We start from the raw sequence: 18,192 nt of genomic DNA on the forward strand, positions 1-18,192 counted from the left end.
TGCTGTACCCAGGGTTGTGAAATCCCACCTGGCTGAGGCTTCTGCTGGTGATTCATAGATTTAGAGAGAGTGCAGCGCATTGAGCCCTGGTGTCAGTGTCCAGTGAGGAGAAGGTGGGATTTGTAGTGGAGGATTTCTGGGGTCTAGTGAGGCCCAAGCCTAGCGCCTTTGGGTGACACACACCATGCCCTGTGCAATTCTTGCGCTACAGCTGACCTACATCACCAAGTGCATCACACAAAACTTGTGGGGGACTCTACTAACTGACTAAAGTCACTGAGATCAGCCATTGTTGGCAGTTGGTGCCAGGGGCACAGGGCCAGTTTGGGCCCAGGCCCTTGGGTATGCAACTTGATCTGACGTTACTCACTAGGGAACTGGGTAACATGGAATCCGGTGGTGACGGTTAGATCGTAAGAGTCAACCAGGTGGTGCTGCCTTTCATTGCGCCCTGTTAGTCTGCTTTTGGGTGCACGGGGGACTATCCCTCAGTAGACTTCCTCTTTCCATAGCGCTGCACCGCCTGGTTGCATCTGCTGCTGCTGGTTTCTCTAACCCGTAAGTCAGGTGTTTGAGTCCCTCCTCCAGCCACAGGCCCCTGCCTGTGCCTCATCCCTGGTGGTCCAGTGGTAGGGCGTCACTGCTCTACAGCTTGACTGCCCTCCTATCCCTCTTTTCTGCTGTTCTTGTTCATCTTTCTGCTCTTCTCCGTTGCTTTTCTACTTAGTTTTAAAATCTTTGCTTTGTTTGGCTTTGTTTTTCCTGTGCTTTTTTCAGTTCCTTTTTCCCTGTCCTCTCCCTTGTTGCCACTCCGTTCCAACTTGTACCCGCCCTCCTCCAGTGTCCTTTCCCATGTTTCCCACCTCCCAGCTGTCCAGCCACCCCAGCACTAGTTAATGGTGGATGATGCGTCCGGCCGCCCCAGTACCACACCCAGCACCAGGGACTGCCTCTCAGACACTCTACTGATACAACGCCAGCATCTTCCTTACCCTCACCCCTGGATGCCATGCCACCTGCCATCTAGCATCACCGAAGAATACCCTCGCACACTGCACCTACCGAAACTGCAAATACACCTTCTGCCGCATCAGCACACCAGCGCCTCTTGCCACCCAGGTGACAAACAGCACACCTGACCGGCTCAAATGTATCCTCCTACATGTGCTGTCACTCCACAAATACATCACATAAAAGTGGGACCTCCTCGATGTCACCTCTTCACAGAAACCTGGACCAACCTCTGCTCCGGACCGGACATCGCCATCCAGAAGGCTACAAAATTACCAGCAAAGGAACATCCAGGAGGAGGCATTGTGTCTACAAAAGCACACTGGAGTGACCACTCACTCTGGTGACCCAACTGTGACCATGAAACACCTCCACTTACAGTTCTGGACCAACACCACCTTCCCCGGCACCCTCGTCTACAGGCCCCCCAGCCCATGAAACCCATTCACCGATGCCATTGTAGACCTCATCACACCCCAGGCTCTCCCATCTACTGATTACATCCTACCCAGTGACCTCAAGTTCCACCTGGAAAACCCCAGTGACCAGAACATCACCCCCTCCTGGGGAATCTCGCCAACTTCCAACTCAAGCAGCTAGTCACCACACCAACCCACATAGCCAGACACACACAGAGCACGTCTTCTCCACCAGCGGGAACTTCAACCACAGCCACACCACCAAACTTTCCTGGACCAGCCATCATTGAATACATCACACCTTCACCACGCCCACCATACACCACCACCCTCCCGTCACAGCTAGATCAAGACTACCGAAGAACTTCTCATCAACTCCCTCAGCACCACCACTCCGCCAATGCTTACAGATGGTAATACCGCAGCATGCAACCTCCACCAATGGATCTCCAACTGCACCGACACCCTGGTACCCCTCAAGAAAAGACCGGGTAAACAGCGCTCCAAGAAAGCCAACTAGCTCACTCACACCCTGCCCTAGTCCGGACGCACCTGCAGACGTCTTGAGAAGAGCTGGAGCCACAATACCTCTAAAACTCACACAACCTTCAAATCCACCACCAATGCACACCACACAGAGGAAGAGGAAATACCCTGGATTGATATGTTTTGTGCAGGTGGGTGTCTCTTCCTGCACAACATCAAACAACTCTGCAACACTTATTTGTTGGTCTTAAAAAACTGCCTCTAACTGAACTTAGAGGCGTTTTTTTCGGTTTTGCACCATACTTGAATTCTTTGTAAATATCGTAAAGTGTGGTTAGCGGCAGTTTTTTCACGGGAACGCCTGCCTTGCATCTCATTTTCGTTAAGTCCTGCTAACAAAGGTGGCGAACTTGAAAATGCAAGTTTACGCGGGAAAAGTGCTGCTAACTGCATTTATTGACAACATTTAAATAAGGCGATAAATAAAAAGCTGCCGTAACGTCAAAGAATTGATGCGAAGGTAGCATTAAGTCCTTGTAAATATGCTCCTAAATCTCTTATCATCTTTCACTGCCTGGAGACTGAGGATCATATTTACAAGCCCCTATCGCAACCGGAGTGCCACTTTTTATGACACACTGTTGGTGTAGCACCATTTTCCACATTCACAAGGTGGTACTAAGCCACTTAGAGTGGCCTAACACCACCTTGTGATTACCCCCCTTTCAGTCACAGTCCTCTGTGGCAGTGGGGTGTGCAATGGATGATGCTGTGGGCGTTCCACCGCAACACCCGTTGCTTTTTGATGCTGCCCCAGATTTACAAAAACTAAAGCCATGAAATACCATGCGCTACAATGATGAAACAAGGAGAAATGATTAATTCTGCAGCCCAAATAGAAAGAGCAAATCACCATTATTGATTGTTAGTGTGCAGGAAGGTGTCCTAGCAGCATAGGCACCCTTGCAACAGGGCTGCGGAGTGCCTGCACTGGCAGGGATTCGGACAGACGGCGTTGAGGGAAAATTAAGTTAATGATTAATGATTAATTTCCCCTTGTCTGTTGAAATCCCCCCCACCCGGCCCCACCGCTCTTACCTGCACAGGCCGCGGCTGGTAGGCCTAGTGAAGAAGCGCTGTAAAAAAAAGGTAAAACAAAATGTCTATTGAAATGCTTTCAAAAGTGAAAGTGCCTGGCACTGTGACCAATGACTGTGTCGATACTGGTATGTAATTAATTCAGCTGCTTTCCAGGAACAACAATAAAGAGGCAGCACATGGAGTGTCGCTCTGCACTTTGCCAAATTGCTCGGTATTTGCATATGAAGCTGATGGATAACTGGGCTAATCTGGAGAGCAGCCACTCTCACTTATGCTCATTAAGGGCACTTCATCAAAGAATCTGCTGCTCTGAATAACAACACTTGGATGGCCCTGGACTGCAACAAGACTATTGCCAGTGTGTCTGTGTGGGTTTGATAGCAAGGCTGTATGGCTATAAAGTAGCCCTGGGGTGAGAATGACATCACTCGTAGCTTGGCACAATGAGTCATCTTGCATGAAGGTTGGCATCTGGCAGTAGTTACATCTATGCCAAGAGCAGTGTCTTGCGTTTACTGAAGAGCGTGCACATTCAAAGTGGGAAGAAGCGCTCCTCGAGCTGGCGGCTTGCGTGTTCTTGGATGCTGTGCTCGGTGGGTGACAGAGCATCTGTGCCGCCTGGACCACTCTAGAGTCTCCATGCTCGCGGTCCATTGGAGAGGCCTGGGATGCTGGGCTTAAAGGATGTGTCAGGACTATGGGATACAGGATGGAATGGAAGATCACACAGCTGAGAAGCCTGCGTATTTACCCAATGGAAGCCATGCATTTCTAAAAAGGCTCACAAACAAGAATTATTTCACCCTTTTCCAAGATGGTGGTCTGTCACTAGAATGTTATTTGAAATTCCAAAACTAAGATGAGGTAGAGCTATTTTCTGTGATGTCAATTCCAGTGAGACCTTTTATAATGGAGGCAATCAGGAGAGGAAGCTTTATTGAATGCAGTTGTTTCCGTATTTCTGTCATGGCTGTCACTCCCATCCTTCTATTTCTGCTCCAAATTTTGGATTCTGGCAGTTTTGGTCAACTTCTGGACTCAGCTTTTTTCCTCCTAATTGGGACACACTTGAGGAGACACTTATCACCTATAGTAATCTGTACAGGGTGGTATTGTGGCTGCTGGGAGAAACACCTCTATCATCAGGCAATAAAGAAGGCGCCTCAAAAGATCTTCACAGCATCCAGTCTTCAACATGGAGTAACATGGAGTTTTGGGAAAACATTTTACAAGGATTTAGACAGCCCCGTGCAGTTAGTGCAACGTCTCGATCAAAACAGAAACTGGAAATGCCTTCCATAATGCAAACCACTTCTGGATTTCACTGAGTTAGGCCTTAGCGTGTAGCAGCCAGGAATGAAAGTTGCTCCCAGTGTGTCAGTACAGCTTCTTCTAAGTTCAAAGGTAGGTCGAGACCAGGCCTAATCAACCTTGTAAAGCTGAACCACGCTCCATTGCAGTCAGCCTTAACTTTTGACTTTTCCCCAGTCTCACACAACCAAATACCTGCGTTTGGCACTATTGTTCACATATATGGTAAAAATTCATACCTCCAGGTCTACTACCTAGATTTCATTCATTTTGAGATCATGTTATTTAGTAATATTAATTCTGTTTTTCCAAATTCATTTTATCAGTGTTTGTATGCTGCATACATATTTAACACATTGCCTCTAAGGTAATACTTGCTGGTTTTGTGCCAGTCTACCAGAGGGTTAAGCACAGGTTAATTTAATAATTTTTGTGGCTCATCCTAACAGGGATGCGGTTGTTTCTTAAGAAGGGTTTTCACCCTCTTCAATACAAAAAAACAATGTCATACATCTAGGATGTCACATCTTTCCATAGATGGCACTGGACATGAAAAACTACTTTCAGCTTTGGAGTATTAGACCTATTCTTAGCTGGTTGACTTCTCTCTATATCCCGTCCTCAAACCTCTCTGAGTTGGCTGAGACTCTTAAGTTCAGTTGATTGCTCTGTCTTCCGACATGAAAACATAAGGCACAATTCTGACTAGTAACACACCTAACCAATAACTGTTATGGTCATGGAATTCACTTACCCACCAAAGTTATCTTAATGGACTTATTAGATTTTCAAAATAGAAATATGATTTCCAAAATTATAGTAATGGAATTTTATTAATGTTGTCATAAAATTAATTTAAAGCTATGCTCACTATGGTACTGAATGAGACAATGCAGCTGGTCAAGATGTTGTTGTACAACCATGTTGGGAGAGGTCCAGAAACTAACAAGCTACAAGCTCTCAATGGGGAGCATTAGGTCTACAGTTCATGCAAACTGGACAGCAATTTCTTCCAGGATGTATGAGTAGGATCCCAAAAATAAATGTACCTTTGAAGGTGGAATGACTGTGGTATGTGCACTCCCACCATTTGGCCAGGACCATTACCAAGACTAAGGTCATCGCTAAAATGGACTACGGAAACATGCAGTGCATTGGACACCCAACAGTCTCTTCTTGAGGTTGCAGAAGATTCACACATATGAGTAAGGTAGAACAATATAAACCTAGCTCAAAAAAGTGAAGCTTTCTAGCTTTCAGCATGAAAAAATAATTTAGCGCATTTAAATTTGGTGCACTATGCAGTTAACTCACTAACCCTGCCTTGAGTGGTTTTTTTTAAATTTAATATTCGGAATTGGATCAGTAAATTAAAAAAAAAGTAGAAAAGTGATTTTTTTTAAAGAAGGTGGAGTATGTCTCCTGACAGTTTGAGTGCTGCTGTTAATAATGTAGCACAGGGTAATAATAAGCCTGCTGCAAAGGACAACATGCAAATCACAGATTTGTATTAAATGTAGGCAGCTCAGTGGGTTGCTGCTTTTGTCATAGAGATTCTTTTGCTAGCGAATCCATAGAAAAGGAGGTAATTGATGCACAATACCGTTGTCACACCGGGCTCAACCACCTCAGCGCAGATTACAAAAGTGAACAGGACCAGAGTTGCCCCCTTTCTCTTTCTCTTTTCCTTTTACTCCCTTAGTCTCCCGGCTGAGGATCAGATGCCTAAAGTCATGTTTTTATTGAGAAGCAGCATGGCAAGCCCTGTAAGACCAGTTAGAGCATCATAACTCGGGATGGCAAAACTTGCCCCATGCAGATGGAGCAAGGCCGAGAGACTATACCATTAAGAGAAACTGTGCGGGTTACTGATCAAGTAAGTCACATTCTCAAATAGAAAATGAAGCAGTTAAGATGGGCGAGAAATAAATCTGTCTTGGCTAACATCATGGTCATTTAAATCTAGAAAGCCACATTTCATTTCAGCTGCCATTGCAAAACAAACTGAAAGGGTGACCAACACCAATACAGCAAGTCTGCATTTTTAAAAGCCTTGTGTTTACCAACACAGCATCCCTCCCCTGACACCACTGTAAACTCGTCTGTAGCACTTAAAATAATATCAAAGATATCCCAGCATCAAAACTTGAAAGAGAGCGACTTTCACAAATAAAGTACTACAGGGCAGAGTTGAGACAGAGTTCAGAGAAGCTCACTCATGTAACAGCAAAGTAAGGCACCGGGGGAGAACCACACCATGAACAAGAGCAACATGCAGGAGGAGCTCAGAGGCACACAGTGTGAGAGAGCAACATGCAGGAGAGCAGCGTGGGCACAGAAACCCACGGATGCATACAAGCAGCTTGGAGGAGAATGGGATGTGGAGGCACAGAAGAAGAAAAGAACACAAGGGAGAAAGATGAAAAACACTTACTCTTGCTGAGTGCTCAGTCAAACAAGCATTTGCAATGCATTAGGTCTCGCATTTGCAAGAGTTTAAGCTATGATTTTGGATGCTATAAAAGGATGCAGTCCAGGACTGGACTGGGACCAAAAGCAGCCTTGGGATGGGGGTGGGGTGGAGTGGGGGATGTAGGTGTGATGCATTACTGCTTTTCTTACTGGGGGCGATATTGCAGCTGCAAAACCGGCCCCAGTACCAAAATTGGCCCCCACTGCTGCAAAAAGCGGCCCCCAACCTTTCCAGCCTCCCGGGGAAGTGGCCGATGCCTGCAAAGGCCCGTCCATCCCTGATGCAGTCAGTATCGGTAGGTGAGAAATGACCTTATGCAAAAGCAAGAGCATCACTGCATTTCATTCTGTTTTTGTTGGTCTGTTATCTCGGACGTTTTGCAGTGCTTTTAACTGCTGCCATTGGCACAGCCTTTATACATGCAAATATCTGAATGCATACATTGCCATTCGCTATCGATAGAACATCCCATTTGAGTCACAGCGGTCAGCAAGTTCATTATCCATGAACCATTCCATCTGATTGCACCGTGCAATAGCACCGAGGCTGCATAGTGAAGCCAGACGCATAAATTCAATGGTGACATCTGCTAATCAAGGAGCAGCTGAAATAATATTCACATCGTTGCTTACACGGGGGGGCTGTTTTCAAAGCTATCAGACCCAGCCTATCGCAAAAGTACACACAAATGTCTTCTCTCAGCGTGCGATTCAGCCACTATCAAAAACGTATTATCTATTTATATGAGAAGGAGGCACTCCAAAATGGTGAACTTTCAGACCCAGACCCAGACTCACAGAACTTTTTCTCCGAGTAGTTGTGTCTGATTGACGACTTTCTCCTAATTTTCTCGTGTGTGGTGCAGGCAAGGGCAAGGCTTCCCATTTCCTAAAACTACCCAAGATGGTGACTGCTAGTGCATGCTATTGGGACGCTTGGACAAAGCTGAGGCGTGGGTGGTGGTGCAGAGTTGTGACCTGGGGGCGGGGAAAGGTGGTGGGGGATGCCAGCTGGCTTATGTGCTTTGATGTGCTATGAGCACCCGGGGCCTGGGGAGGATGGTGAGTGACAACAAGCAGACTCCACATCAGTGGACCAACTGAGCGCAGAGCTCGAAGGTCTGAGAGGGGTCAGTGAGGTTAGTGTCTCAGCCCGTTCGGTGAGATGCGCAGTACTTAGAAAACTGTAATGCACCGCCACCGCATTCATTTAATGACCCCCAGTCCCCCACCTACCTGTACCGTATGTGCTTCACGGAGTCGCCAGCTCCAAGTCCGATCCCGGAGGCATTTTGGAGGAGTATTTCGCCGCACAGGCAGAGCGGGGGAAGCCGCGGCAAGAGGTTTTTTCGGGTGTAGTGGGAGCAGCATCAGCACAAGCGCTGCTCCCCAGGTGGCAAAGCATTATGGAGGAGTATCTCGCTGCACAAGCAGAGAGGGGGAAGCCGCTGGTCTCGCGCCGCCCAGGAGCTGCGAAACAGCCGCGGGGCAGAGGCAGGAGGTCTTCTAGGGTGTAGTGGGAGCAGCGTCAGCACAAGCGCTGCTCCCCAGGTCGCAATCCGGGATATGGGTGCGACAGGATTCCCAGCAGAGACTGCATCATGGGGCAAACAAGGAAGTAATCCCTACACGAGCAGATAACGTGGAGCAGTGGAACAAAACCGTAGTTGGTCGCTGCTGCTTCCGGCCGGACAGAAGCAAAACGGAAGTGCCGCATTGGACCGCAAGCCAACCATAAGCCCGCTAACAAAATGAATGCCACAGTTAACGAATGACAAGCGGCAGGAGAAACTACTGGCAAGAGGCATAGTTTCACCCAAGTATACAGATTACTTAATGCCTCGTAGAGGCAGCGCATGCACTGCCTATGCTAGGCCTAAAAAGTAGTGCTCCAAAAGTGAGCAGTGGAAGGACACAAGTACTTTGATCGATACTCCTGAGGATGGGCAACACAAGAGGAAGTAACCCCCACAGAAGCTGACTAATAAGATGCAAGCAAATGAGACTGACAATGAATTAGACAAATGATGTGCAATGGGCAAGCTCTGAGCACACTATAAGTTGACAATAAGCCTTGCAACAGACAGCAGAAGTGCTGTCTAGTAGGTGTGACCCAAATATGAGGAGGCGGTTTGCACAGTGAAATAAAATCTCAAGTACAGTGAATACTGGACTCAGACCTGTAAAACATTCTTATAAAGGCATTTGCAATGTTAAGTTACAGGAAAGTTACAGGAATTTCTGTAGCATTTTATACAATTGCCACTAGCGTGGCCTTACAAGAACTATTGATTCTTGAGTAACGTCTCAGCCTGTTCTCGAGGATTCTGATACTGAACCAACCATACAAGTTGAGTCATCAGTACAATCCCCCACCCTAAGGAATCTAGATATGCTAAAAGTTGAAAATATATGAAAGGTACTCACAGAAAAACACACACATCCTTCATTATACAAGTGCCAGAAGACTTACACTGCTATGAAGCAACACTACAAGTGTGCCACATGCAACTGCAAATGCAGAAACTGCAAACTACAGTTCGAAAGTAAAAGGCATGCACCAGCAAACTGCAAATTTCAAGTCTACAACAATAAGGGGCATAGCTGTAAATAGTTCAGCAGATGCTGAGAGGCGTATTACATTCGAATAATGGCTGCCTTCTACAAACCCTTGGGCCTCTAGGTGGGCAGCTTCTTTGCCCTTCCTTATGTTAGGGTTTACTGCACATTTATGTGCCACAGAGGCGGTAGGTAAACGTATGTTAGATATGTTGTTGCTGTGAATTGAATGGGATGTTTGTAAACAGGAAGTTCTATTGAAGGCTATAAATGTATTCATGTTTCTATCTATTGTATTGACTTGTAAGTGATGGCTTGTGACATTTTGCAACTTTGTAGGTTTAGCTGTTTTAGAGTTAAAAGGGATTCCCCTGGGGTCGACTTAGGGTGCGAGTCTTATAGGTTCCAGAGAAGTGGACCCCAAAGACAACACACATGAAAATAATTAGAAATCATTATAAACATATGTGCTAATTGACAGTACATGTTCCTGAAAAATATATATGACCTATAAAGAAACCAAACAAATATACATAGCTCTGGTAACTAACCCGTTGCATGAGCTCCCTTCCAGGTTCAACACAAGTCTATGAAAAGCAGTGCTCTGCGTCAAGCCGACGTGCCTTTATAGAACTGTGGAAGGTGCATCAAACACCTGTGGATGGGCTTCTGCCCTAGAACAGTAGGAAGGACTCTGAGTCAGCAGTAAATGAAGTGGTGAACGTTGTGTGGGTCCCAGTACTGGAAGAGTAGTGTTTGTTGTAGGTCAGGGCTGGGATTTTTAGGCAAAGGTGTGAGTTGATCTAGTACTGGAATTTTATTTAATGTCAGTGTGAACAGTGCTGGAACTGGAGCACATTTACTCTGGAAAACCCATAAATTGGGGGTCAAGGTCTGCCAAATCAAAGGAGGTGGAGTCATAAGAGGAGTAGTCATGAAAACCAGTCTGTCAACTTAAATGACTACAGTTATTCAAAACTCTGCTGGAAAGAAATTGGCAACAAAGAGAAACACGGCAGTAGATCTGTTCTGGCTTTGCCAGCAGAAGAATATATTTTACAGTGTCTTGTGGGTTAAGGCATCTGCTGCAGAGATCTTTGTATGCTCAGCAATTTTTAGGGAATGACAACAATGGTTTGATAAGTATTGAGGTTAATGCACTTGCTGGGGAGATCTGTGTTTCATTTAGAAGCAGTAGCTTAGATGGTTATTGCACACATTGTGTGCATGCAGGTCACACAGATTTGTACTTTTGGTAGTAATAAAGTCTTATGAGTGGTGACAACCCCAACCACTCTATAACGTTGTTTATCCTGATTTGTTTTCTCCCGACCATACATTCAACATTTAATGCCTGCCAATAAGGATGACATGTGACTCTGACATTTTGTAACCCTTACTATTTATACAACGGTAAGATATATTGCTTCTGTATAATGTGTGCATCTGATGTAAACCACTTTGATGCCCTACATTTGTCTGAGTAGAAATAATAAATTCCTAAGCCCTACTTTAAATCATTATTTGTGTAATTATTGATAGAGACAGGTACATGTACGTACATATTTCTTATAAACAGGAAGTTGAAAAAAGTCGAAACCTGCCTCCAAATCATATTTTCTCATAAATAATTGGGAAGTGATAGCAAGCTGTGTGTCTTTGTTTCCCTCCTTTGCATTTGTATCTGTGTGTTAGGCTGCAGATAGCTTCCAGCCAGGATGATATTCGAACAAAAGGATAGCTGCTGGCCCTTTGAATGAGGCCTTTGTGTTGTGAGCAGCTGGAAGTGGAAATATGAAACCCCTCTCACCTCCTGCAGGTTGTGCTCTAAATAGAATGCAGACAATGCGCACGTGCTGCTAAACATGTCACAAAATTACACAAATTCAGCATATTTCAATGGGGTAAGCAGGATCCCAGATCTAGCTTACTATACCTGACGTATCAAGGGCTTGGCTGGATCGCCCTTATTTCCTTGACTGAGCGAGAACGAGGAGCATTGGTAGACATGTGCAAAGTCTGAAGCACTGTGTTAGACCTGGCACCATTGGCGTGAGTCTCCCTTCCATTTTTTCGCTATGCCTCCTCTGTTGTTGACATGTTTTTGCTGGCTTAGATGCTTTGGGCACTTTGTCATGCTAATCAGTGCCAAAGTGCAAGTGACTCTATGATTGGCTTACTTGATTTACTGTCAGACCCTAGTACAGTGCACCGCGTGTGTGCCCAGGGCATGTAAATCAATTGCTGCTGGTGGGCTTGCAGCACTGTCTGTGCCACCCACCAGAGCAGCGCGGAAAGTGTGTCTCATGCCTGCCATTGCAGAACCTGTGTGCAGTCTGTTACTGCCATGTCGACTTGGCAAGTGCACCCACTTACCAGTCCCCAAACCTTCCCTTTTCTGCAAGTTAGTCACCCCTAAAGTAAGCCTGTGGGCAGGGTGCATTGTAAGTAAGAGGTAGGACATGCCCTGATGTGTTTGGCATGTCCCGATAGTGAATTTGCAGCCATTTTCATGTTTCACTATTATAAGGCTACCTGCTCCTATAGGCCAGAATGGGCAGTTTGATTATAACATATTATAATCCTAACTGACCCAGGGAACATGGTAGAGAAACAAATTTAGTATGCCTGAACTCAGAATTATAAAATACATCTTTTAGTGAAGTTGGTTTTAACATTCTGTGTTTGAAAATACCACTTTTAGAAAGTGGGTATTTTCTTGCCTAATCATCCAGCCTGCCTCTGCTAGCTTGTGAATTGTGTGTCTGGGTTTGTGAGTGACAGGGGCTGGGGGACTCCAGGAGACAGGTTGAGTCAGCACAGGGCTGAATAGACCCATCTGCAGGTAGAGTGGTTGGAGGAGTAGCACCTGGGTCTGAATAGGACTGTGCCTACCTTCCACAATTCTGGCTCCACCTCCTGTGGTGCGTCTGAGGACCCTGGCCCACCCTGACAAAGGAAAGAAGGAGTCCTGTAAACAAAGTGCTCCAGGACTGCACAGAACTTATTTGGACTAGGCACAGACACTCTCTGCCTTCAGAGACAAAGGATTTGCTAGTATAAATTTTGGGGCCCAGACCCCAAGACTTTAGACCACTTCTGAGAATCAAGATGAGACTTTGCTGAGGAAGAAGAACCGGGAAACTGAAGGAAGAAACTGCCCCTAAGCTGCGTGTTGTTGGGGTTGGTCTGCAGTGGTTGCTTCATTGCCAAAGAACGGAGAAAAGGACTGAGTGTGCTTTCATCATTTTGAAGAAGATCTCCAAGGGCTTGAACCTGAGCTTGCCTCCTGCCTGAAGTCTCAGGGATACAAGACTTCACCCCTTCTGCTTGCCTGCACCTAGAACTGTGGTTTTAGCTGCTGCAGAAAGAAAATTGCAACACAGACGCCGGCGAGCGATGTCGTCTTCTGCACTGAAGCCGTGAGCGCTGCTCCGACTTGCACCGTAGACCCGCCGCAGGCCGCCGTGTCACATCGATGCCGTAACCTGCCTGAAGCCGTGAGTGCTGCTCTGACTTGTGCTGCGGTCCCGACGCCGGCTGCTGTGCCGCATCAACTCCAAAACTGACATCGACATCGCGGAGCCGATCCTCGATGTGGGTTACCGAGAATCCATCGACAGCACGACATCATAAGGAACCGTGGTTTCGGCGCCATCGTGACGTCACCTCCCCGACGCAGTAAGGAACCGTGGTCTCACCTCCCCTGTGCTGTAGTAAGGTACCAAGTCTACACCTCTCCTGGGGTCGTAAGGAACCAACGTCGTGCAGTGCCAAGGAAGCCGCACCTCCCCGACGCCGTGACCTGTCTTTGCTTTTCATCACTTTACCAAGGTACTGTTCTTTGGGGGTCTGTTTGACTCCAGGCCCGACGCCGCGCACCTCGGGGTCGGCGCTGTACTTTGGGATTTCTCCCGTCGCGACATCATGATAACTCACATTGGAGTTATTTGTTGCTAGAGACTGATTTTAAGTGAATAACCTATTTTTAAGCATATCTTGAGTACAGTATTGTGGATTTTTGTCGTTTGAGTCTTGTGTTAAGTCTATATAAAAAATACTTATTTTTATAACACAACCTGTGTGGCGTCCATCTGTAGTGTTGTCGCTGTATTACTGTATGTGTTCACAAATGCTTTACACACTGTTTCTGAAATAAGCCTGTTTGCTCGTGCCAAGCTACCAAGAGGGTGAGCAGGGGTTATTTTAATAGGGTATCCCCCTTCCCCTGACTAGAAGCAAGGGTCCCTATTTGGATAAAGGTGTATACCATTGCCAACTAGAGACCCCCAGTTCCTTACACACTGGAAAAGGTTATTGGGGTTATAAAACAAGCCAATTAGAGAACAGAGGTGCCTGCATTATGGAATTTCACCAGCAAGAAGGGAGGCATAGATTATCTATTGGAAAAGGCATGCATCCGGATGTGGCAACATCTGCTCCAGGACCCCTCAGGCCCCACACTTCCCCATTAAGGGCACCCTTAATGATCTAAAGAAACATCCCCACATCATTTAAACACCAATGGAACTCCACCCGCTTCACTTATCAGTCTGCACATCTTTGAAACCAGCTGCAGCTACTACAAAGACATCCGAAATTACATCCCTGTCTATGTGGCCGGCAGGCTCAACACTTCTTGTGGCTTTGGGCACAGCTGCAGCCAAGAAATCATCAGAATGGAGATGAAGAAAAAACAAGGCAACCAGCCTTCTCCAAGTAGAAAGCTGAAGTGTTCAGTGCAGGTAAGCGCGGTGGGGTAGGGCAGGCGATGGGGATGTCGACAGACAACGTAATAGGATTTATTTATTTATTTAAATGTCCCTATTCCGTCGTATGTCGACTTTCCATGCTCCTGCCCTGCCCAACCACTCCACCGCACCTGGCTGGCTCGCTTCCTAAGACAAATGTGCCATATGTCCCTACATGTGAAGGACAATACGCAGTGACCTATCAGGATTGGCCCTTTGAAAAGGGCTGGAATGCTTGCCACTGAGCAGGAGCCAAGTTTTAGGGTTCTTCAAAGAGAATGTTTTCTCATTTTTACAAGAAAGTGCAACATCTCAAACAGGAAATGCTGTACAGAACAGGATCCATTGAGTCTGATTCAAACATCAGAACCTGGATGTGAAGAGGAGAGCTTGGGAAGCAAAGTAAGCTTGGTTCCTACACCTTAATGTAGATAGTGGAAGCTGGAGACAAAGATAGAATACTACATGTATTTCAGTGGTGCAACAATGTTGCCAGAATCAAACACAAACATTCCCACCCTGAAGAAGGGCCGAGATGGTCTTCATTTCAACAGCTCTTAATTTAGAGTGCCTGTAATAAGCCAAATACACAAATTTGATCTGTTGCATCTTAGAGATACTCCTCCCACAACACCAATTAACAGTGGCTTTTATATCCTGATGGCCTCTGCCGCAGAGAACTCTCTGTGATTCAATCATGTTATCAGAATGAATAAACCAGTTCCATTGTATTTAAACCCAGTTAAGTTTCGAGGTTTTATGTGGGAATTTGAACCATTGAGTAGAAAGTGCCTTTAGCTCACACTTGACACACTATTTGCCACACATTTTTTGCTTGTACAATGAAAGATTTTATGAGTATCAGATAAAGTATGATATCTCAATGGCATTTCTGAATTAGTGCCCCAATACCGGGATTGTCATCAAAGTTGACGTTGAATCGCCGATCAGACTCAGCCTAATGGTTTGAAACCCCTGGAAGAGATCCGACTTGCAGAAAGTTCTGAAGATAGAGGCCTTCATCGGGACCGACGTCGACCAGCAACCCATCGACTTTGAAGCCTTCCTCGACACAGACTTCGTACACTTGGAGCTTTCCCATATTTGTCAATGACTGTATCAGGACATACTATTTAGCAACCTGCTGTCATTGAGCCCCGCTTCTAATCCAGTCCCTGCTGATGACTCGTGGATGATCACTTTTTCTCTATAAAAAATTCTAAGTCAGAACAGAAGCTTTCCACTGGGATGAACCTGGTTCTACTATCAAACAAGTGCTCCATCACAGTCGGTCCAAACTTTTGACCCTCCTAGTGCGACAATGAAACAGCAGTGGGCGCTTTGTGCTTTTGGTGCTCTTTTTTAATTCAATCTTTGAAAATTGATATATCCAGTTCTATATGTTGGATTTTTGTTGCTTTGATGTCATTTATTTACTAAAATTCATTCTATTTTTCTAAATTGGTTTGGATTTTTCTTGTGCTGCATTTTCATGTTATTACTCTTTGAGTACTGCATGAGTACTTTACACATTGCCTTTAAGTTAAGCCTCACTGCTTTCTGCCAAGCTATCAGAGGGTTAAGCACAGGTTTATTTAGTGACTTTTGTGGTTCATCATGACTACGATTGTAATTATTATTTGAGTTGGACTTTCCACCCCACTCAACTAAGACTCCAATTTCTTACATCTTTAATTAACCAGAATTTGTAGTCACTCTGGTGTGGCACATGGGTGGTGGGATGTCAGTCACACAACAAACATCCTTGTAATTTCTACAGTGCTTTTGAGGATGGATTCCTGTAATACTGTAAATTATTGTAGCAGAACCCTTTGGTACACAATAGGTTGCGTTCAGTGGAATAAAATGCAACCAGAAGTGCTTTCACCTTTTTATCTCGGTGGACAAAAGAGGATATCAAAAGCACCAAAGCCTAAAGGAAATGTCGAGTCTCAGAGGTTAAATGCATAGAGAATTGTGATTTAATTAAAGACAAGGAGGCTAGCATTATGCATTATCTTTTATTCACCAACTTCTGAGCAGCAGCTTCCAACATAACTGTATTGTGAGAAGGTGGTTCTCACCATCTGAGCCACTCGGATTTTTCACTTTTTGAACACCTGATTTTTGAGCTTATACTGTGGGAGAACCTCATAAGATGAGACTCACCCTCAGTGAACTCATGATAAAATGGACTGCATGTGGATTTCACCGGTGTCTGCTTTGTGAGATAAGGCCTCTGCGCTGCTGACAAGGTAAGGGGCACTGGACTTGTAACATGTTGACACGTGTGCACACATGTGTGCACCCATGCAAGGGCTGCGCAGGGGAGAATCCTGTTGTGCGCAGCCCAGGAGCAGGTATAGATAAAATGGTGTGGCAGGGATTATGCAGAGTTGGGTGGTGATATGGATAGGCTTTATAATGTGGGGAGACACATGTAAGGGAAAGTCAGTGTGCTTCACAGTTTCACTGTAGGAACACTCCATTACTCTCCTGTGGAGACAGAGACCACATGGGGTAGTTTCAGTTCCCTAGTGCCTACAAATTCCAGACACGCACCAAAGTACACTGTAAGTTGTGTAAAAAGAAGTATTCTGCCAAGTCCAAAGCCATATCTGTACTGCTTATGGATCATCCAGAAATGTCATATTCCTCTGACTCAGCTCATAACCAGAGCCAGGACAGGTGTGACCCTGCCAGGCTGGATTAATTACCTTCCTCCCCAAGCTGTAGCATCAGAGGCCTAGCCCTTCATTGCATGCATTCCCAAAGGGTGAAGATCTTCTCTCCAGGAGGGAGAGAGGGGGTGAAGCTGCAGGTTATCCATCAGCAGCTGTCACCCGGTGCCAGGCACCAGGCCTGCTCCGTACCATGAAGGCAGTAAGGGGGGAAGTGGGCACTTCAGAGACTGTGTGGCATGAGACCCCTGGACTACGACATCTTGAAGTATCCCAGAGGCCTGTGCAGGAAGGAGGGAGCAGGGGCAGAAATGGGATGTGTCGCCGCAGGATAGGGCAGAAGTGCCTTCCTGCCAGCCCCTTCCAGTTTCTCTTAAAAGGTCTTGCACAGGAAGAGGAGCTTTGTCTGGGGTGTGGTCTTGATGAGGAAGACTGGTGCTGGAGCCTGGCGCCATGGGCAGTTGGAAGGTGGAACCCCGTAATTGTCCCAGGACTCTGGACTGTATCTTTGAGGGGGCCCAGGGTCAGTGAGGAGAGCCAGGGCCTCTGCATGAGAAGAAGAGAGGCCCAGAAGGAGAGCCAGGTGAAAGGCTGGCACAGAGAGCCAGTGAAGACAGCGTCTTGCTGAGTTCAACCTCTTGGAGGCCAGGAGAGCAGCAAAAAGTGCTCCAGGTGGCTAGGGCTGGCCACCAGGAGTGAGAAGAGGCCAAGATTGTGAAAAGCGGCCGCATTGACCTTTGATCAAACCGACGTGGGGCTCCGCTGCTGGTCTTGGATGTGCCCTCAGGTTGGGTCAGGTACCGGGGGCTGCCCCCAGATGAAGGAGATGCCGTGGAGTGCCGTCGCGTCCCCCGTGAAGACGCCTACGGGGTCCAGGCTCTCCACCCTGGCACCCCCTGCAGTAAAGTTGGGGAGCGCCCTCACGCTCCTCATGAAATGGCCCCCGGGGGTGCCAGCAGCCTACCCTGGCCCCTGACAATAAAGATGGGAGCGCTGTTGCGCCGCCTGTGAAGAGGGAAACCAGGGAGTGCCGTCGTGCCCCCTGTGAAGAGGGTGCTCCCCGTGAAGAAATTCCTGGGGCCTGGGATCACCAACTCTGCGCCCTGGTGTGAGCGGAGAGGAGGGGGAAGTGCCACCGCACTCCCCCATGGCAAGAAGAAGGAAGGGGGAGTGCCACCACACTCCCCCAAGGCCCCACCCGACCGGCGGCATCATCCATGTCTGCCCGCTCCTGAATGAAGAGCCAGCTCCTGCTGCAGCAAGCATGCTGGCCAGTCAGGGAGCCGCCAAAAGCAACCGGGGGTGGGCTTCTGAGCTGCTCTCCAACCTACCTGCATGAGGAGAGCCCGGGTGGGACCAGGCCCCTTTGAAAGTGGAAACACAGTATGAGGCCACCAAAGC

The sequence above is a fragment of the Triturus cristatus genome, chromosome 1_2 (genome assembly GCF_964204655.1).
Source record: "Triturus cristatus chromosome 1_2, aTriCri1.1, whole genome shotgun sequence".
In the NCBI taxonomy this organism is placed as follows: Eukaryota; Metazoa; Chordata; class Amphibia; order Caudata; family Salamandridae; genus Triturus; species Triturus cristatus.